The 22,025-nt window shown below is 34.4% G+C and overlaps 1 protein-coding gene across 13 annotated transcripts in view; it reads left to right on the forward strand.

The window, feature by feature from the left end:
• Positions 1-22,025, forward strand: part of Mtmr3 (myotubularin related protein 3) — a 122,282-nt gene that overhangs the window by 44,676 nt on the left and 55,581 nt on the right. For 12 of the 13 annotated variants that reach the window (XM_047560377.1, XM_047560368.1, XM_047560367.1 and 9 more), the window contains exon 2: positions 18,679-18,731. The exons of the other annotated variant lie outside the window; for it this stretch is intronic. The gene's annotated coding sequence lies outside the window, so the exon portion shown is untranslated. The remainder of the gene's footprint in view (positions 1-18,678; positions 18,732-22,025) is intronic. 13 annotated transcript variants of the gene reach the window in all.

The following is a 22,025-nucleotide window of genomic DNA, read 5'->3' on the forward strand; positions in this document are numbered from 1 at the left end:
AAAAATATATATATAATTTTAAATTCAGCATCTTAAGTTGTCTTCAACAGGAGTGCTGATTTGAATTAGATTGAGCATCTTTAATCTGAAACTAAAATGCTCTGGAATTTGAAACTTTGTGTGTAGGCATTTCAGATAGCAAAGTATTTCAGATTTTTAATTTTCAGATTAAAGATGTTCAGATGGTAAAGTCTATGTAAATATTCTAAACTCTGAAAAACTCCAGGATCTGAAACATGTTTACTCCTAAGCATTTTGGGTATGGGAAATCCAGCCTGTACTTTGGTTTTGTTGGAAGTGTTTTAACTAGTGTTTTGGCTTTCCATTTAGAATTCTGTAATGAGATTTGTGTGTATGAATTCAAGCTAAAAACTGGATTTTAAGTACTTGGGTAGAGTTTAAGAGAGTTACTTCCAGTTATAGGCTAGACTGAGGTCAGGGTTGCATTGTGAATGGATGTGTTAGAGGTTGAAATATAGGGTTTAGGTATTCTGTGAGATTTGTTGATCAAATGTATTTTTTTACTTCATCCTGAGATCAAAAGTATTTCAGCTTATATAAGGTATTTCAGCTTGTACTCCCATTAGTTTTTCTTTCTTTTTTTTTTTTTTTTTTTTTCCTTTTTCTTTTTGGTACTGGGGATTAAACTCTGGGGTGCTGAACCACTGAGTCACATCCCCAGCCCTATTTTGTATTTTATTTAGAGACAGGGTCTCACTGAGTTGCTTACTGCCTCACTTTTACTGAGGCTGGCTTTGCACTTGAGATGCTCCTCCCTCAATCTCCTGAGCCACTAGGACTACAGTTGTGCGTCGACACACTTGGCTCCCATTAGTTTTTTTTTTTTTTTTTTCCCATTAGTTTTACAGTGAATTGAAAGGCAGCTTGATCTTCTGTTGCTAGATTGAGAAGCATTAGATAAAGAAGGAAAGCAGGAAAAATATACAGCAATGCTGGAATGAAAATGGGATGAACCTACTGAAAACCACCATTTCACTCCAATGGTATCCTGAAATTTTTTTTATAATATTTTTTTAAAATTTTTTTAGTTGTCAATGAGTATTTATTTATTTATTTATTTGTGGTACTGAGGATCGAACCCAGGGCCTCACACATGCCAGGCAAGCACTCTACCACTGAGTTATAACCCCAGCCCTTATATTGATATGTTTGACAAATCATTTTTCTGTTCAGGGTTGGATGAAATATCAAAATGAAATTAGAATTTTAAAGAAACTTGGAGGGGCCCTAGTATGTGCTCACTGGGCAGCAAGGGAATAATTTGGAAAATGGGTTGTCAAAGCATTAGTGTTGAAACATTTATAAAGTTGTTCGGTATTAACTGACTTGGATGCATAGGAAGATTAAAAGCACGGGCTTATTAGATAACTAGGAAACAAAGATAGTTTGCATTGGGGAGAGAGAAATAAATTTTGCATAGGTAAAATGATAAAAACGATCAGTTTATTCTTCCTCTATTCCTGGGGACTGGGTTTTTCCTTCTTTCTTCACTTTCTACTCTTAATTTCCTCCCTTTTCTTTTTGCCTGAATGATAAAAACACTATTGTACTGTTTACAAACCCCAGTTGCTTTACCTTAAACATAGTCCAGATTACTGAGTACTGTCTCCATCTATTTCTTTCCTCTCTCAAGTAAATGTTTAATGTTTGTTTCTCTTTCTTACTTCATCTTTAGACCTGCAGGAACTTTTACAACTCCATAGATTTTGTAGTCCAGGTTCCCTGTTGGGGAGGTTTAGATGCATATTAATGATAGTCTTCAGAGATGTCTATCTAACTTTCAAAACACCGACCCATATATTTCACCCTAGAAGTTTTTAGACAGTCTCATAAGATTACAGTTACATCTAGGGAAGAGGTTCTTTAAATGTTTAAAACTTAACAGTATTTAAATAATATAAGTAGGCAATAAATTATTACTAAACACTGCTCCATAAAATGATTTGTCTAGGGGAAATATAGGGTTAAACATAAAGTAAAACATTTATACATCATGTTACAGAGGAGGGCTTAAATACCTGAATACATATAAAATGTCTCAGATAATTAGACAAATTCAGCTTCTTTAGACAAGGAATATGAATACACAGGATGAAAATGAATATGTATACCTCGGGGAGCAAAATGGTAGATTGTGTTCTTCAGGTGGTAGTAAAGTGACATAAAGAGTAAGATCATTGTTAGGATTTTATTTTTTTATTTTTTATTTTTAGTTAGTGTGACCATGTGGAATACCAGAAGAGTGTAAATTTGACATATTAGTTAGCTAAGAAGGTACTTTTCATTCTGATAAACCTTTATTGTCAGTAAATCTGTACAAACTCTGATTAGTTGTAATTATATTTTTAATTGGTATATTTCTGATTTAGTTTTTTAATTTTTAGAAGTGTTCACTTTTGTACTTGTTAAATAGTTTTATTTCATTCATCATTTACTATGAGTGATCATCAGTTAAAATGAATGATCATCAATTAAAATGAATGAACAATAAAGTGTGCTCATTGCTGAAAACACTGTTGTATGAATTATAATGATAGTAGATTTCTCCATAAAGTCAGTACAGTATCCATATCAATTTATTTCTGGAAATGAGTTATTTAAATATTAAGAAAATATGAGTTTAATATTTTTATAATAGAATGTTTCACCATTTATTTTTGTCCTTTGAAGCTATAACTTTTGAGCAGATTAGAATTCTGGATCTCTTAGAATTTTGCCTGATTTTCTTCTTTTCGTATATTTTTTCCTGTGTTTTCTGTGCTGGGGATTGAACCCTTGTACATGCCAGGCAAGTATGCTTACCACTGGGCTACCCCCCAATCCAGATTTCTAATGTTAGTGAAAGGAGAAAATAATTTTTAATTTATATTACCATGTTGTAAAAAATTTATTCAAATGAGTATTTTTGTCAAGAAGAAATCCATAACTTCAAAAACTAAAATTTGTGAAGCACTCAGTGTCTAATAGGTATTGTCTAAAAATACTAGGCAGAGTATCTTATGCTCAGTTAATACAGAAAATAGTGAGCAAAGATTTGTATTGGAATTACAGTAATTCCCTAATCCCGTCTCTTTGATTGTTTTTATAAAACCTGGTACACTTGCTTCAGATATGGTTTGTTATTCAGGGCTTTGTTATTGGTGACAGAAACTCAAGAGCTTAAACAAATAAACCAAAGGGGAAATAATGGATTTATTGGCAGGATACTGAAACATCTTACATAATTGAAAGAACTGTGGCAGGCAGCTTTGGGATTTTGAGGACTGGAAGTGGAGATGTAGTGTCTCAAATATGATAAAACTTTGCATGTCTCTGGGCATTGGTTCCATTCTTTCAGACTTCCCCTGGTTTGTGACTGTACAGTTCAAAGTCTCTTCTTTCTCTTAGGGTCTGATTGTTTCCATGGCATCCCTAGGCCAAAGGAATAACTAATAGTTCATTTTATTAAGTAGTGAGGCCCAAACAAATTAAATACTCATGTTCTAATAATAGCTATTTGAAAAATTAATGCACATAATTTGAAAAAATTTCATTGGTGTGCCCATTGAATATTGTACAAATTCTAAAACCTTGGAATCAGATCAGACATTAGCACTTCCATTTCTTGTTCCACATTGATTTTACATGGTACTACTCTTTATCATATCAGCTGCTAAAAACCCAGCTTCTTAAAGAAATTGTACCATTGAAAGGAATTTTTTTCAGCTAATTTTGAAACTGTGAATTACCTCAGAAGGTAGTTTGTATGGCTCAGTAGATGTTAGTTATTGCTGTTTCCCTAAAAAATTAATGCAATTCTGTAATGTCCTTGTGAAATTATTGTAGTATTCCAGCGTGCCTTATTGCATAGCGAGGTAACCATAATTCTAGAAGAGAAGGATTCTGATTGGTTCCCCTCTGGGTCAGGTGGTCAAGGGAATAGGTTATCACTTGGTTAACTTGGATCATTTCCCACTCCTCTGGAAGGACAAACTATTCCATTGTATGGATATAGAAGTTTACCTGTTTCCATTTAAAAATCATAAATAGGACAAAAATTAACATGTCTCTATCTATAACAGATTCTAGTAAGTCTCACCTAACAAACTAGAAAAGGCTTGGAAGCATGATATGTGAGCTTTTAAAAGGTAGCTGGGTAATTACTAATCAAATACCTAAACATAAGACCTACTATAAAATTCTTAGGGTAAAAAGGGAAAATTGCCATGACATTGCACTTGGCAGTGATTTCTTGGATACAACACCAAAAATGGTCAACTTAAAAAAAAAAAAAAATTGAACTTAGTCAAAATTAGAAACTTGCACATCACCAGGTACTTAATAAAGAGTGAAAAGGCAAATCAAAAGAGAGGAAATATTTGCAGATTATGTTCTTTTAGTGTATCTAATAAGGAATTAATATCGGTTCTATATAAAGAACTACACAGTTCAACAACAGAAAACAACATAGTCCAAAAATAGGCAAAAAATGATTCAGCAGTTCCACTCATTGGTATAAATCTCTAATAAGGGAAATCAGGAACTCAAATAGATTTTTATACACCACTGTTCTTAGGATTATTCATAGTAACCAAAAGGTAGAACCTAAATGTCCATCAGCAGATGAATTTTGTTGGAATGCAGTAATGCTTAGTCTGAAAAAGGAATGTAATGCTGATACATGCTATATACAGAGGAACCTTGAAAATAACGCTTAAAGCTAAATAAGCCAGACACAAAGGAACCATTAATTCACTTATTTGGCGAACCTAGGATAGGCTAATTTAGAGACAAAGTAGAATAGTAGTTACCAGGGCCTGAGAAGGAAGTAAGGAGAAGTTATAATTTAATGGTTGTAGAGTTGCAGGTTGACAAAAAAGTTCTGGAAATAGATAGTGGCAGTGGTTCCACAGTGGTGTGAATGTACTTAAAACTTTTAAACTGTACACTTAAAAATAGTTAAAATTGCTGGGCGCAGTGGGTGCAAGCTTGTAATTCTAGCAGCTCAGAAGACTGAGGCAGGAGGATCGCTAGTTCAAAGCCAGCCTCAGCAAATGCGAGGTACTAAGCAACTCAGTAAGACCCTGTCTCTAAATAAATACAAGGTACACTTATACTTTGCTGGTGGGGTTGCAAATTAGTGCAGCCACTCTGGAAAGCAGTATGGAGATTCCTCAGAAAGCTTGGAATGGACCCACCATTTGACCCAGCTATCCCACTCCTTGGCCTATACCCAAAGGACTTAAAATCAGCATACTACAGAGATACAGCCACATCAATGTTCATAGCTGCTCAATTCACAATAGCCAGATTGTGGAACCAACCTAGATGTCCTTCAGTTGATGAATGGATAAAGAAACTGTGGCATATATATATACAATGGAATATTACTTCGCCATAAAGAATGATAAAATTATTGTAGGCAAATGGATGAAATTGGAGAATATCATGCTAAGTAAGAAAAGCCAATCTCAAAAAACAAAAGGACGAATGATCTCGCTGATAAGCAGATGATGACACATAATGGGAGGTGGAAGGGGTTAGTGTTAGGGTTAGGGTTAGGTTTAGGATTCGGGTTAAGGAGGGTGGCAAGAATAGAGGAAGGAAGGACTGTATAGAGGGAAAGGAGAGGTCGGAGGGGTGGGGGGAAGGGAAAAAATAACAGAATGAATCAAACAACCTTACCCTATGTAAATGTATGATTACACAAATGGTATGCCTTTACTCCATGTACAAACAGAAACAACATGTATCCCATTTGTTTACAATAAAAAAAAAAAAAATAAAGAAGGAGTCTCAGTATAGACCAGTAGTTCTCCAATCAAGATGCATATTACGGCCATCCTTAGGTTTCTGAAGAAATACCATCGCCATGTTACCATCATTACAATCTAATGTGCGACCTGTGATCAGTGTTGAAAGCTTCTCTGGAACTTTTAATAAAAGATGGGGAGCTTTGAGTCTTAAAAAAAAAAAAAAGAAAGAAAAAAAATAAACAGTTTATTTATTTCAGTCGAGTGCCCCTTAGTTCAATCCCTGGAAAACCCCCAACCCCCAAAAAAGGTAAGTTGTAAATATTAGATATGTCTTAACCACAATTTAAAAAACTGAAATATGTACACTCTAAATATGTGCAGTTTGTTAGTTTTTTCTTAATAAAGTTTTAGGAAAAAGATACCTGGTTAAATGATACATTTTTTAAGACCTTAAAGATGAAATAAACTATAAAACTTTGAAACACAATTTGTTCGACCTCATATCTTATAATGGGAACAGATCTGTGCAACAGAGACATGCCACTATGAATAATTAAATTATTTCCTAAAGTAATACGCTCATCCGTAAGGATGGAAATATGCCTTATTGCTAAATAGTGCAAAAATATCAATGTGTCACGTTCATTGTTTTTTTTTTTTTTTTTTTTGTCATTCGGGTGGGTGAAAGAAATGGGTTAGTTTTAAAGAGGGATTAGGCTTAGACTCTCTTCTGTTTAATGCTCTTATCAGTGATATAGATGATAAAACGGACTATGTTCATTAAGTTCACAGATAACTTGTCAGCTCTTAGAATTAGAGTTCAGTATTCACAAATGAGAAGGTATTATAAAAAGTAAAGGATTTCAGGATGATAGATGGTAAATAGTATACTTTAGATGATAGTAAATTTTTGAAAATCTTTTGATTTTGAATCTGTATAAAATATTATATAAAAATAGGACAGGTAAGAAATAAGAAATACATAGTCAATATTTAAGGGCTCCCTACTTACTTTTTTCTCTGAGTAATTACTTAATGTCAAATTTAGCCAAAATAATGAACTTATTTTATTTAATGAGAGTAGTGTGGAATAGAATTTTACAGTATAAATTGTGGAGTCAGAATGCCTGGGTTTGAGTTCTAGTTTCTCCACTGAGTGATATAGGCTTGGGAAAATTACTTTCTTTGTATACTTTTTTCAGCTGTAAATAGTAACAATGAGGAACACTGCTGTATAGGATTATTGTGGGGTTAAATGAGAATATAATATACATACTATAATATATGTGTGTGTACATATATGTATTTTCAAGAGTGCTTAACATTGGGAGGTGCTTAATAAAAGATAACTGCCAATAATACAAGTTTAATAGCTGGTTACACTCATTATTGTTGTGAGGTTAATGTAAAATTTGTGTTTGATTGGGAGTGTTTTTGTCTCTGTTGTGATTTTTTTAAAAAGTGTATTTTTTATATTTTTAAAAACTTGGTAGATATAAAATCATATTTATTTATTTTTTTGTGGGTAGTATACCACATAGATTACTATGTTTTCTGATGCTGTGGATGCAGTACCATCCAAGTTCTCTGCCTGTTGCCAGAAAGCATTAAATCAATACATATGATTAAAAACCTGTCTTAAGTTGAAAGAAACTATAGTCTTTTGTCAATTCAAGAAAGATTGAGAAAGGATAGGAATAGGAAAGTTGTTTGCGGGGGTGGGTAACAGGGAATAAACCCAGGGGTGCTTAACCACTAAGCCACATCCTTAGCCCTTTTGATTTTTATTTTGAGACAGTTTTGTGAAGTTGCTCAGGGCCTTGCTAAGTTACTGAGACTGGCTTTGAACTTGTGATCCTCCTTCCTCAGTCTCCCAAGCCACTGGAATTACAGGTGTGCATCAAGCATGCCCCATGGAAGTCATTTGTTGAACGGAGACAAATTTGTTGCCCAAAGAGTAGAACATAAAAAGGAATGGTCTAAACAGAGCAAGATTGTAAGGCCTTCTAATTTTATCTTCTGACTTCATAGGGATTATAAAGGAATAAGACCTCTTTATTTCTTTTGCATATCTGCGCTTTTTGAACTTTCATATTCTGTATCTTTGTTTTAAAATAGTGTTTTTGTCTTTATAAAGGTTATTCTCATAAAAATGATATTTTATTAATACTAGTTAGGACAGCTTTTTTATCACTACTGAAATAAAGATAAGAACTGATGTTTTAGCCTGGTTTCCATTTCTTAAAACCTTTTTGCATAATAGTGAAATGACAGTTTGTGTTTAATTATGATCATATATTATCTATTAGCCTAATGCTGGAACATGAAAAGTAGGAAGTACTCCAGTTTTCCTATGGATTATAATGAGAATTATCACCTATAGTGGCTTTTTATTTATTATTATTTTTAAAATAGTATTAGGAATTGAACCTAGGGATGTTTTACCACCACTGGACTACCTCCCCAGTCTTTAAAAAATCTTTTTAAAATATTTATTTTGAGTCAGGGTCTTGCTAAGTTGTTCCCTTAAACTGTAGTTGTACTCTATTGTGCCCAGCACCTATAGCTCTATAGGTTTTTTTTTTTTTTCCTAAATCAGAAAGTGAACCCAGGTGTGCTCTACCATTGAGACACATCCTTGGCCCCTTTTATTTTTCACTTTGAGACAGGGTCTCCCAATGTTGCTTAGGGACTTACTAAATGACTGAGATTAGTCTTGAATTTGTGATCCTCCTGTCAACCTCCTGAGTTGCTGAGATTACAAGCATGAGCCACCATGCCTGGTTTATATGAGAGGAATTTAGAAAAGCTATCCCAAAACTCTTAAAAAGAGAGCTAAATATTATTTCATTAATCATCTGGCATACCTCTTGAGGGAGCTTGTAGTAGTTTTTGTGTTGGGGGAGGGAAAAGGAATGACAGAGGGGAAAGATAAGAATGCTAAATCATATGTACCTGCAAAAATACACTAAAGTTTAGTGTGTTGGGATACCAGAAGAGGTATGAAAATCTGGTTGGTAGAGAAAAGGCAGTCTAGGTATATAGGAAATGGCATAAACAATGGCAAGGAATTTGGAATGAACATAGAATGTCTTAGAGGAGAATAGTAAGATCCTTATTTGAGGAAGACCTTGTTGCCAAAAGGGAAGATCCTTTTTTGGGGGAGATCTTGTGGATTGTAGCAAATATTACAATAATACTACAGTACCCTGAGAGTTAATTGAGAATGTGTAGAGAATAGTGATTAATGTTGCTTGGCTTACTTGGTGAAGTAGTATTTTCTTATTTGACCTTGGCTACTTGTGACTAAAAGTTTTGCTTCAAAATTATATATTACTTCATCATTTTGGACTTTTGAAGTTTATAATGAATAATGGAAACTTAACCTATATATTTTTCCTGACAAATTATTCTATGTGAAGAAAATTTATGGTAAAACCTAGAACCTAGGGATTTTAAAGGACAGTGGAGTTTCTGAAACATGTATTGAATGGGTAGGTTAATAGAGGCCCTTGTTAATTTCTGTTATCTAAATTTTTATTTTTTATATTAAAAATAGTTATGAAACACATTCCTTCTCTTCAGTAGAATTTGTATTCTTTGATCATTGATTTGAAGACATTACTGTAGTAACTCTGTGTTCTAATATTATCCGTCTCACAGGTGAGGAAACAATGAATTTCCCAAAGTGATGTAAGTAAATTTTGGAATCATAATTCACACCCCAAACTATCTGATTCCAGAATCTGTGCTCTTACCTACTATATGCCTCATATTTAGGAAATAGTGTTATGCCCTTGGATTCAAATATTTAGTAAGAAAATGACCTCTCTAGAAATTGCAATCCATCTAGTGGGACAGATAAAAATGTAAATAATTATAGTAGTAAGTCTTATAAACAAAATGAATTCTGTTGAATTTCCATATTGAACCCTGCGGGAATGCTTTTATGGGGATCGGAGTTTTCAAGTCAAGAATTGAAGGATTAATGGGATCTGTCCACAAGAATAAAGTGGGGTGCATAAATTAGGCAAAAGTAATAGCAGTGACAAAAGCTCATGGATGAAAAATTTTAAAGTAACCTCAAGTTGTTCAATAGGGCATGTTTTTGAGAAGGAACTCTTTAGGGAAACTTTTACTGACAAGATATGTTAGATGATGTTAAAAAAATCAACCAGAACCATTTCTGTTGTAAGTTCAGTTGTAATGGTAATTAAGCTCTCGTTAAATTTATTTCAACAACTGTTTGAGAATCAATTTGTTTAGGTCAAGTGGTAATGACATGGAAATGGGTGAGATGGAAATGGAATATTTCAAAGAAAGCAGTGGAAATTGGTATCTGATATTTTTGACAGGGGGCGACTGGGGATTGAACTCAGGGTCACTTGACCACTGAGCCACACACCCTCAGGCCTATTTTGTATTTTATTTAGAGGCAGGGTCTCACTGAGTGCTTAGTGTCTCGCTTTTGCTGAGGCTGGCTTTGAATTCGAAATCCTCCTGCCTCAGCCTTTCAACCCACTGGGATTACAGGTGTGTGCCACTGGACCCTGCTGGTATCAGATTTTATTGGAAGTAGAGTCAAGTGGTTTCTAGCCTGGAAGAACTAGAATGACTGTGATTCCCAGCAGGAAAGGTAATTTTTGTAGGGAAGAGAGAAGCAGATGATTCTGTTTAGGAAATATGTATTTGGAGGTGCTAGGTTGACAGCCTCGAGGAGAATTGTTCTGTGGTCCTGTGCTAGCCAAAGCAGTCAGGGTTGTGAAAAATGTGAGGAGCTTTCTGATGGAAGCTAAAATCTCAAGAGAAGCTTATCATTTGTGTGAGTGAAGGCCTGATATGCATGTGACCTTGTCAGGCCTGCTTATAAATGATTTTAGACAGTTAATGGATTGGAAAAATAGGTCTCATGAAGACAAAAGAAGGAACACAGAAAGCATCCCGAGGAACTGTTATATAGCAGTTTCTATATATGAAGAATTTGCATTGGAGTATAGAATAGTGTCATCTAAACCTGTCGCTGTTGTTAGTTATATGATTTTTTTTTGTAGTATCTGTATACCCAATGGGAATGCATCTTAAAAATGGCAAGTTATAGTTGAACTGGTAAATTTTTTTCTTCCTTAGTGGAGTTAGAATGTAATGGTGTGTCTTGAATTCAAAGGTGTCTCACATTCAATAAAATGTAGAATTTCTTTCCAGTGTTCATTTGCCTAAAGTTGTTTCTTCTTTTAAAGGATTTGGTCTATATTCCACTTAAATTATCTCAGATATCACCAATTGTATGTTTACCACAACATGGAAACAAGTAGCAATAGAGTATTTCTATTGAAAAAAACAAAACAAAACTGTGCTATAGAATATAGTACTTAGGTTACATGTAAGTAAGGAAACTGTTGAAGATGTAAATCACCAGAAAAGAAGCATAAATTCTAAGATTCTTTGTAATTTCCTTGTATTTGATCATGTGTATGTGTCTTGACTAAAAACAGAAGTAGTATATATAATATGTTTAATATTAAGCATGATGTTTTATCAGAGAACTCATTCCTCTGCTTTCAAATATCCTCTCCTTTGACAAACAGTTTTCTTGTTGGAAAATTAAAGAAACATAAAGAGGCTCAGTTTGACCTTGGAACATGTGATATTATTACCAATAGTTATGTTTACATGACTATTGGAAATAAGAATTCCAATTCTGTATGGATTTAAAAAAATTAAATAGTATTTGTATGTTTTCTGTGTGAACGGTGTCCTTAATTACTCTGTGTATAGAAAAAGTTTCTCAAGACACTTTTTAAAATTTTTTTATTTGAGAAGTTATTAATTTTATGAAACTATTTCACTAATAGTTAAATGTTTAGAGTGAACATAAGTGATTTATTTAACTAGTATAATTAAAAAAAAAACTCCCAACTTTCTTATTAAGGGATTAAGAAAAATGATAGCTTAAGAATGTTTTAAAGTTAAAGTTTGATTTTTATCTTCAGCTTGAACCCAGACTTTTTGGAATTTTCTTGAATTGATCTAAGTGCAGTTATTTAAAAGCACAAGGGAGAAATCCCTTCACTTACTTTTTTTAAGCCCTTGTTTAACTTAATACTTCGCTTTCCTTTTCTTATGTTGATGAATTGTACTTTTTGGCTTTTTCCTATATATATTTAGATGGCAGTTACATGTATCCTTCTGTTTACATGAGATAAATATTACTAGTTTAAAAGGGTGGGTCTTTTTCTGGGAATGTGTTGAATTGAAGATGGTATTCAGGTCCACAATTTCTGGTGTCTTGTCCATTTAATTATCTAAGGAGAACTGTTTGGAAAGCCCATTTGAGGACTGTAGATGTAGCTCAGTGATATAACACTGGCCTAGCATTCTTGGGGTTCTGGATTTGACCCCCCAGCACCAAAGAAAATATTTGAGTTCACCATGTAAACAGAGCCTGCATTGTGGTATGTGGCTATCCAAAGTTGAGTTTTTATTGACTTGTTTTCAGAAATATGAGTAGTCCCTTACTTAATTGCCAGAATATAAATTTTATTTAGTTCCGTAAAAGAGTAGGCACTTTTCATTTCACAGTCTGTTTTTTGAATTTTGTCTTTGTTCTCTGAATATACTTCCTGGATTGCTGGAGGTGTATAGTTTTTAGTTCTGATGACAATATTTAAAAATTCAAATGTTTTTTCTTTTTTCTTTTTCTTTTCTTTTTTTTTTTTTTTTTTGTTAGGATGACTGCATTTTCATTCAGCTCTCAGGTCCTTATCCTTTTTGATGCCTGTTACTCTGCATAAAACCCAGTAGAAGGTGCCCCGGATTTTAAGACTGTTTATAGAAAAGGAAAGGAACATTAGCATTCCTAGTAAAATACTCATGTACCTATAAACAATATGCAGATTGGTTAGGTTTGGGGTACTGATAGCTATTTTTCAAGTGTAGGTTCCTTCCAAATTTTTCTAGGTTGGTGTTTAATCTCAACAAAATAGACAACTGCTGATATCTAGGTAAAATAGGAAAATGGGCAATATATACTCACACGGGCACACTCTTGTTCCTATGGCAAAGTGACTTTCAGATTAGGTTGTCTTTCTGGAAAAGAAACCTGTTAACTGTGAGGTGAAAGGGGAATGTTTAGTGGGGTTTGGAGATTATTTTTGTGGCTTTTTGGCAGAATTCAGAAGCAAAGCATACTAGCGTAGCAGTGTAAATTTTGGTAGGTTTCAATATGACATTGATGTTTTTAATTATAAATTTTGCCTACGGTTTTAGTTGACTTTCTTTAAAAAAAAATTCACATTTTTGATGGACAGATTTTGTGGTTTAATGTAAAATATACGTTAAGAGAGAGCAGAAGCCATTGTAAGATTATAATGTGAATTTCTGGAATTTGATCTATACATTGCTGGTGAGGATTCTGATTTGGGTCAAATTAGGGGAGGAAAGAAGGAACACTGGGAGAATCACAACCACTTCTTTCCTCTTCATCAGAGATTAACTGAAAACCAGTAGTAGGACATTAATGAGTATACAGGAATTTGCCTTCCCAAAGTAGACCTTGGGACTAGGCAGAGGAACAAAAGTCAGGAGACCTTTTTCCAATGCTTGTGGCTAGTCTCTCTGACCTTCTCATAACAATTATGAATACTAAATTACCTTTGGCACTCTGCTCTGATCCTGCTTGACTTTTTCCCCCACATTTTTAAATTGGTGCATTATAGTTGTATGTATCTGCTTGACTATTGATTCGATTTATAGTGATTGCAGAATTTCCCGTCTTTTTTCTTAATAACCAAGACTTAAATATTTTCTTTTTTTTCCCAAGGTTTTATCCTCCTCTTTCAGGAGATAAGGGAACATTTCTTCATTTCAGTTGGTGAACTTAAAATGCTGCCTTATAAAATTAATTTTTAATTCTCAATTTCAGTAGTAAAGTGAATGCCTACCCTGTGATCTTTCTTGTGGGCATGGAGTTAGAAAATAACATTATGGTTTATTTATACAGCTTCCTTGTAATCCTATTAATAGTTTAATATATTTGTGTTAAAATATGAAGTGAACCCTTCTATACATAGAAGTGATTATAAAGAGCAAGTCAGAACATACTATCTCAACATTCTTTTTTAAATTTTTAAAAATTCTTGCCTGGTGTGGTGGTGCATATTAAAAGCCAGGAGGATCACAAAAGCCAACCTCAGAGGCTGGGGTTGTGGCTCAGTGGTAGAGCGCTTCCCTAGCACCAGTGAGGCATTGGGTTCGATCCTTAGCACTGCATAAAAATAAATAAAGATATTGTGTCTATCTACAACTAAAAAAAAAAAAAGCCAGCCTCGGCAAACTTAGCAAGGCCCTAAGCAACTCATTGAGATCCTGTCTGTAGATAAAATACAAAAATGAGGCGGGGGGGGGGGGGTGGTGGTGCTGGGGATGTGACTCATTGGTTAAGTGCCCCTGGATTCAATCCCCATTACAAACAATAAAATAAAAGTTCTTAACCCTCCCTACTTATTAAAAAAATTGTATGTGATTGGTTTTAATCTGTTCTGGTGATCAAGACATCAGATATGGTTGATAATGTCCCCTAACCTGCCCTTGCCATAAGGATTAAGTTTAAAGTGATTGTGAGAGAAATTGTTTTAAAGGGTACCCATTATTGGATTGATCATGGTTAATCTTTTCTGATAACACAGGGTGTCTCCCTTCCTATTTCCTTCTTTTTCTTCTTTTTTTTAGTTTTTTAAAAATTTGTTGATAGACCTTTATTTTTATTTATTTATATGTGGCACTGAGAACCAAACCCAGCACCTCACCCATGCTAGGTGAGTGCTCTACCACTGAGCCACAACTCCAGCCCCTTCCTGTTTCTTGAGATGTGCAAGTGTCTTAATGACTAAAAATATCAGTGCACAACCATTACTTTGTGTTTAACTTCTCGCGTTTTGGGGTTCACATTTGGAAAAACTTTTGCTAGCATTTCATCCACTAAATGAAGGCAGATAACTGTAAACATTAATTACCAGCTGGCTTTGAAATTCTTCCAGAGCCTTCTTCAAGGAATACGTTCAGAACCTCTCCCACATTTAAAAAAATAAAAGTCAATTTATTTAAATGAGGAATGGGCCATACTCCACCACTAATGTAGTACAGAATCAGACAGGATTGATCTTCTGGTTGTTATCTGTTCAAACTGAGCTTTTACTGCTTGTGTGTTTTTTTTTTTTTTTTTTTTTTTTTTCTTTTTCTTTTTTTTTTTCTTTTGGTTGGGGGCAGTTAAACCCAGGGCCTTATGCATGCTAGTCAAGCGGCTCCTACCACTGAGCTACATCCCCAACCCTTTTAATTTTATTTTGAGATGCGGTTTTGCAAAGTTGCCATAGTTGACTTTTAATTTGCAATCCTCCTGCTTCAGCCTCTCAAATAGGTGGGATTATAGTATAGGTATGTGCCAAAGTACCCCATGAGCTTCTGCTTATTATAGTGACATTATCATAAATGTTAGTTGTTCAAGAGACTTGGTACCAGTATAGATTCTTTTGGTACAGAAATGTATTTATAACATGAAGTCTAGTTGATTCTGACAACTTGATCCCACCACCATCCCCAGAGAGAGTGTGGTTGTTTTTTGTTTAGGTAATGATAATGTTTTGCTGCTTATCTGTGTCCCACAGCTGGCTGAAAAATGCAGTTCACTGATCATAAAGTTTCTTGGAGGTCTTGGGCACTAACTCAATTTTATGGGTACTATTTTTCTTTAGCTTTTTCAAAACACATGATCATAAATAGGGTAAAAAGTCACACTGTGAGCATTCAGGCCTGCGAGATCATAGTTGACAATAGAATGACAACTGCATAAAGATTGGAACTTTATAATTTTGTTCATTGCTCTATCACCAGTGCCTGGAGAGTACTCCTCCAAAAATTCTTGTTTCATGCATAAATCTTCACCATCTAGTAGGTGAATGCAGTCATGCTTTGGATTTTCTCCTTGTTTGTATTTTCATTTATACTTGTCTTCAGCAGCAAAGATTTTGAGGAAACTTGAGTTTGAGGGAGGAAGTCTAAGCCATAGTTGCTTTACTCAGTTCAGTTGATAAATACTTGGGTTTGAGTTAATGTTGGTGATTACATCATCTCCCCACTATGGAATAATCCTACCCATCATACTACAGGTATCCTAGTTTTCAATATCTGAAAAGTTAAAGTTAATAGACATAAATAAGGAAAAAAGGAACAAAAAAATTATCCATCCCAGTGGCAGTTGTAAGACCGTTTATTTTTTTGTGGGGTAGGGAGGGTAGAGTCTAGCTACATTGACCAAGCTGATTCTGAACTCTTGCTCAAGTGAGCCCACCTCAGCCTCTAAAGTAGTTGGGACTACAGGTGTGTGTCACTGTGCCCTGCTGCAAAATTATTTCTTAAAATTTAACAGCCTCAAATTTAATGTTTAATATTGCCTCCACACTGAAGTTGTGCTCTGAATGTTTTTTTTTTAATTATCAGTGCATGTGCAAGAAGATCTGTTTGTTTTCATTTCCATAACACGATTCTTTAATGTTGCTTGCCTTCTTGAAGTTTTGAACTCTTGATATCCTGCATTTGAAAAGTGAAACAGTAAAAAGTACTTCATTTTTTCAAGATGTGTTTCAGTCAAAAAAAAAAAAGTTCTCCGCTGTCCCCTTCCTCTCTCCCTGAAACATTTTAGGAAGCCTTGCCTGAGTCTTAGTTTTTCCTTTTTTATTTATTTATTTTTTCAGAGTAATAGGCATGAGTTTATTAGAAAATGGATAGGAAGGGGAGAAGGGGACACTCTCAAGGAGAGAGTAGATCCTCTCAGGAGAGGGACCCCTTGTTTATTTTTACTGATTAGTTAGTTGTGTGTGTGTGTATGTATAACTAATTTTTTTTTTTTTTTTAATTGAGGCCGGAGTTGTAGCTCAGAAGCAGAGCATTGTGTAGCATGGGTGAGGCACTGGATCAGAACCTCAGCACCACATAAAAACAAATAAAATAAAGGTTAAATTCTTTTAAAAAATGTAATGGCTTAAAAAATTATATAAATTATCCAAATTGGTGTACTTCTTTGCCCTTGTTGAAGCTAGTGTGGTAGGTGGCACATAGGTGATCACATAAACTTACACTGAGTAAATACTAAATTTGTCCATTCCTTCTTGGCCTTCTCATGGCCTCCTGTAGTAGTCATTACCTCATTATCTTCCTGAAAGAGACTTTGAGTATATTGTGTTAGGTTTTCTTCTCCAATCAAACTGTATGGTAATATCCAATATCATATATTTAATATTCAATTATGTTGATTTTTATTCTTTAGGGTTATCTCTTACAATAGATAAAGTCGTATTCATATGGTATATAATATGTGATGGTAAAAAACTTACATCTTAATTCAGATAGTCTCAGAATGATTTAATTTTTGTATCCCCCTTGTGATGGAACTTAAGGGTAACCTTAATACTTAAGAGTTAATTAACCCCAATCCCACCCCCAGACCTTTCTTGTAATTAGACCTTTTAGGTGATTGCTTAGATTTAACCATTTTAAATTCCACCTCTAAAAATAAGTTTATGTTCAAGGCCCCCAAACATAACTACTTTGAAGTATATATATGACATTTATCATAGGAAGGGACTTTGTAGTACTAGAGAGCTTCTTTTAGACTCATGGCCATTATGTAGCAAATATTCCTTAGAGACATGAGCAGTTTTTAATTTTGCTGGCTGTGTTTCACAGTGACATGCTGGTTTCCAATCAAGAAGATGTTTGAGGGGGCTGGGGATATAGCTCAGTTGGTAGCGTGCTTGCCCCGTAAGCACGGGCCCTAGGTTTAATCCCCAGCACCGCAAAAAAAAAAAAAAAAAAAAAAAAAAAGATGTTTGATTTTGGTTTTGGGCAGAGGATTCATTGCTGTAATTGAGGCCTACCTGTCTCAGCCGTTTTGATGAGTCTGCCTTGTTATTCGGTTCACCTCTTGAAATTTCCTGGCACCTGTGGAAACTTTACATGAATACTTTATGAACACATTTCTGGCAGAATAATTTAAGTAATTTCTGAAACGTATCAGATAATTCTTAGAATAGATGTAGTAATTTTCTGTTATTAAATCTAGCACCCTAAACTCATTCTTATCTATGGATAAGACCTGTGTCTTGAATTTAATCCCACCCTACAACCCCAGTTACCTGATGGACATATAACTACTTGGGAGTTACTAACATGTCATACTGGCTAGCTTCCTTGGATTCTGACCTTCATTTCTTAATGAAATAGTTCTTTCTGATTCTCTTGAGTCTCTTGATTCTCTGATTCTCTTGATGTTTGTTACAGTTGTCTTCACATGTATGACTTTATGTCATTTAAACCATCAGCTCAGAAGAATTGTCTGCAAATATTGAGAGAAGTAATCACAAAGAAATTAGGTCAATTAGGTCTTATTCTGTAAAGATTAGAATTGTTGCCTAGTTGAGACACACATTCTTTCTTAAACGAACTTTTCTTAAACAAAAAAAGATCCCTTGGTAGAAGACAATTATGTGTCAAAAAACCCTTCAACTAGGAAGTCCAAACCATAGATGTGATCTTAGTTTTTAATGTATGTGTTCTTACAAGTTCCAAAGATTTTCCTGACAAACTGTCAGAAATTACACTTGCTTGACTGAGGAAAAACTAAAATAGAGGAGTATCTCTAGGTTTCTGGAAAGCTTTTTTCGTATGGTTCTACTGTTTCAGAAGGCATGCTAAGGCCAGCTGGGTCTGAATTCTGTGATTTAAACATTATAAAATTTGTGGTTAACTGAACAGTTCACATTGTAGCAAGAAAAATCTATTGTATGTTTTAACTTGTACAGAAAAGTCTGGTAGGGAGATCTAACGATTCTTAAAATAGTCTTCATTTAAAAATGTTTTTCTTTTGCAGATTTCCTTGTGAAATCTTTTGAAAGAAAAAGTTCTCAGGACAAACTTAATTTGGTAAGTTAATCCACCCCCAAACCCTGCCATATTCTCTCTGCTGATTTGAAGCAGGAAAAATTAATTTACAGAATGATGGGGGGCGGAGGGTCCTGTCCATAATTACTTAGATGAAATTTTCTATTCATATTAATGGGGTATGTGTGTGTGTATATAATATATATGTATATATAAATATATATAGATATATTTCCCTTCACTAGAATACAGGGAGAGTTACTTTCTCCATATGTAATTGTGGTAATGTTCTGTGCCTGGAAACTTGTGTTTAAATGAGAGTTTGAGTTGCAGCACAGTCTTTTTTGTCTAAAATAAATAGTCCTTATCAATCTAGAGTTTAAAAATTTAAAACTTGATTCTTCAAGTTTTCTTAAGTTGGCATAAATTTATATGATAACTGAGGTCTCTTATTATTAGAGTTAATAATGTAAGTGTGAAGTTTAATTAGAAAAACAGGTTCTGAAGATTTTGCTAGTCCTTTATCCAGTGTGAATATTAATCTGGTGTCTGTCCCTTACTGTGTCTTTATTGTAGCCTCATAAATTTGTTTAGGGAGTTATAATCCACTTTCATTGAAAAGTTGTGCTTTGTTTTTAAATTTCTAATTCTGAATCATTGTCTTGGCATATCAGTGCTCTAGAGCAAGGGATCCAACTCCTTAGCATGGCATGTAGGGCTCTTTAGAAATGAACTTGAACCTATCTCCTATAGCTAGTAACTTGTTCCCTGTGTACCTAGTATAACTCTTGTTGTAAACACACTTGCCTACTTCCTGTCTTTTACATACTGTCCAATGTGCTTTTTTTTTTTTTTTAAATTTCTGCTGCCATGTACCATTTCACTGAGACCACATCTACACTGGTTTGTTTCATAGCTCAAAATCTTGCTGGTTCAACCATTAAAAACTCAAGTCTTCCACAAAACCTTCCTTGAGTGCCCAGGTCAGGATCTTTCTGTCTTTTGCATTACCATGGAATTATATTTCTTTATTTTTTATCATACTCTGTTTTATTAGTTACATCTTCAGTTCCTCAGAACTATGAATGCCTAGAAGGGAAGAACTATCCTTGTGTTTACATAATCAGTTCATACACTCACTGAGTCCTGGGTACCAGTGCCTGCTACTCTAAAATCCCTCTTGATGAGGGTTTTGGTTTTGGTAAGAACGAAGGAGGAGAATAGATTGGTTTGAGTAGAACTTGGGTATCATAATCTTTTTGTTTTAGCTTACTGTGTTTTTTTCTTCAGAAGGATTATATAGTATATAATCTTTGTACTTGTAGTTCAAGTTGCTCAAGTGTAAGTTTTTGTTTTTAAGTGAACAAGGGGGTACAGGGAGAAGATTCACATACTGCATAGTTCACCCATTTAGAGTATATGATTCAGTGACTTAGTATATTTACAAAATTCTGTAGCCATCACCTGCCAATTTTAGAACATTTCTATCACCTCAAAAAAGAAACTTCAGGGGCTGGGGCTGTAACTCAGTGGTAGAGTGCTTGCCTAGCACGTGTGAGGAACTGGGTTTGATCCTCAGCACCACATAAAAATAAATGAAGGCATTAGGTCCATATACAATTTAAAAGAAAGAATGAAAGAAAGAAACTTCATATCCTTTAGCTGTCACTGTCCCTTACCCCTCCACCTCTCCGAGCCTGAAGTAAATGCTAATTCACTTTCTATCTCTAGAAGATTTCCTTGTTGTAGACATTTCATGTAAACATATTCCTGCTACAGCATGTAGTCTTTTGTGTTTGGCTTCTTTCTTTTATCATGAGTTTAAGGTTTATCAAAGTTTCATTCCTTTCCATGACTGAACAATAATATGTTATTTGGATACCATTTTATTAATCCAAATGTTCGTATGGTTGAACAAATAGTTTCCACCTTTTGGCTATTTCAGTAATGTTGTTGTGAACATGTATGTATAAGTTCTTATGTGTACATACTTTTTTGTTTTCTCAGATAAATACCTAGGAATGTTATTGCTGGGTCAATTGGTAAATCTATGTTTTACTATTTGAGGAAAAGTGAGGCTATTTTCCAAAGAGGCTGCACCATTTTATCTTCCCACCAGCATTGTAAGAGGGTACTTGTTTACCTTTTATAGCTATTTTAAAAATTTCTTGCATGACCATCCATTACTATTATACCTAAACAGTTAAGACATGTGAGCTTGCTTATCAGACTAACACTAATGACTCAACTTCTACCTTTTGTGGTGATAGTGTAACTACCACAGTGGAGCCCAAGTTATGCAACTGAGGTGCAGCAATGACCCCTGAATATTTCCTAAGGATTGGTCTTGACCGTTCTTTGTAGATTTAAAAGGAGTCTTTAGCAGCTGTAATTCAGATTGGTTGCAGACTTACCTATGATCTTGGCTTTTTCTTATGAATTTAGAATCCCTATGGTAACTTTATCTTTTTCTCAAATTCTTAAAGCAGCACCTCTTATTTTGAATGATTTTTAAAATCTACTTTCTTATTTTCCTTCCTGAATTATAAATTCTCCACTCTCCTTTAGCCCCTACATCCATGCTTTTACCTTTGTTATGTCATTATACTCCAAAATACCTTTCAGATACTTATATTTTTCTTCTCTGTGTACTTCCACTATTCTAACTCAAAACACCATCCTATTCCTGTAATTGTTCCCTGGTTGTCTTCTTTTTTCTTTCCCTTCTCTAATCCACTCCCCACACAGTAGCCAGCATAATCTTCAAATCATATCATATGTCACTATGCTCTTTATGTGCTATAAATGGTGTCCTGTTGTGCTTGGAATGTAATCTTGGCTTGGTACTATTTACATGATATTTTCCTTACACATTTCAACTTTAAATTGTGCTACTTTTCCTCTGATTCAGTATATTTCAGCTTTAGTGATTTCCTCCTTTTAGTTCTTCAAATATGTCAGTCTTTCTCATCTCTGAAATATTATGCTGTTACCTATACCAGAGGATTGCTTTTCCCACCACAGAGAGGTCTTTTCTGACGACCCATCCTCTTATTTCCGTCTGTCTCAGCATTCCTTCATTGCGTTTAACATACTTTTTTAACTATTATCATGTCTTTTTCTGTCTTTGACATTGGAACATAAACTGCATTAGTGCAAGAACCAACACATATTAAACTGTCTGACATAGTAGGCTCTTGGGTAATTTTTGACTGGCTGAAGTGCAGTATGCTATTTTCAGAGTCTTCATTTGGTATAAAAATGGAGGGTATCTTTTCTGGGTGAAGATTCTTTAAATTGCTTTAGTCTTTTAATGCTAAATGGCAAGTCTTTGTT

The sequence above is a fragment of the Sciurus carolinensis genome, chromosome 8 (genome assembly GCF_902686445.1).
Source record: "Sciurus carolinensis chromosome 8, mSciCar1.2, whole genome shotgun sequence".
In the NCBI taxonomy this organism is placed as follows: Eukaryota; Metazoa; Chordata; class Mammalia; order Rodentia; family Sciuridae; genus Sciurus; species Sciurus carolinensis.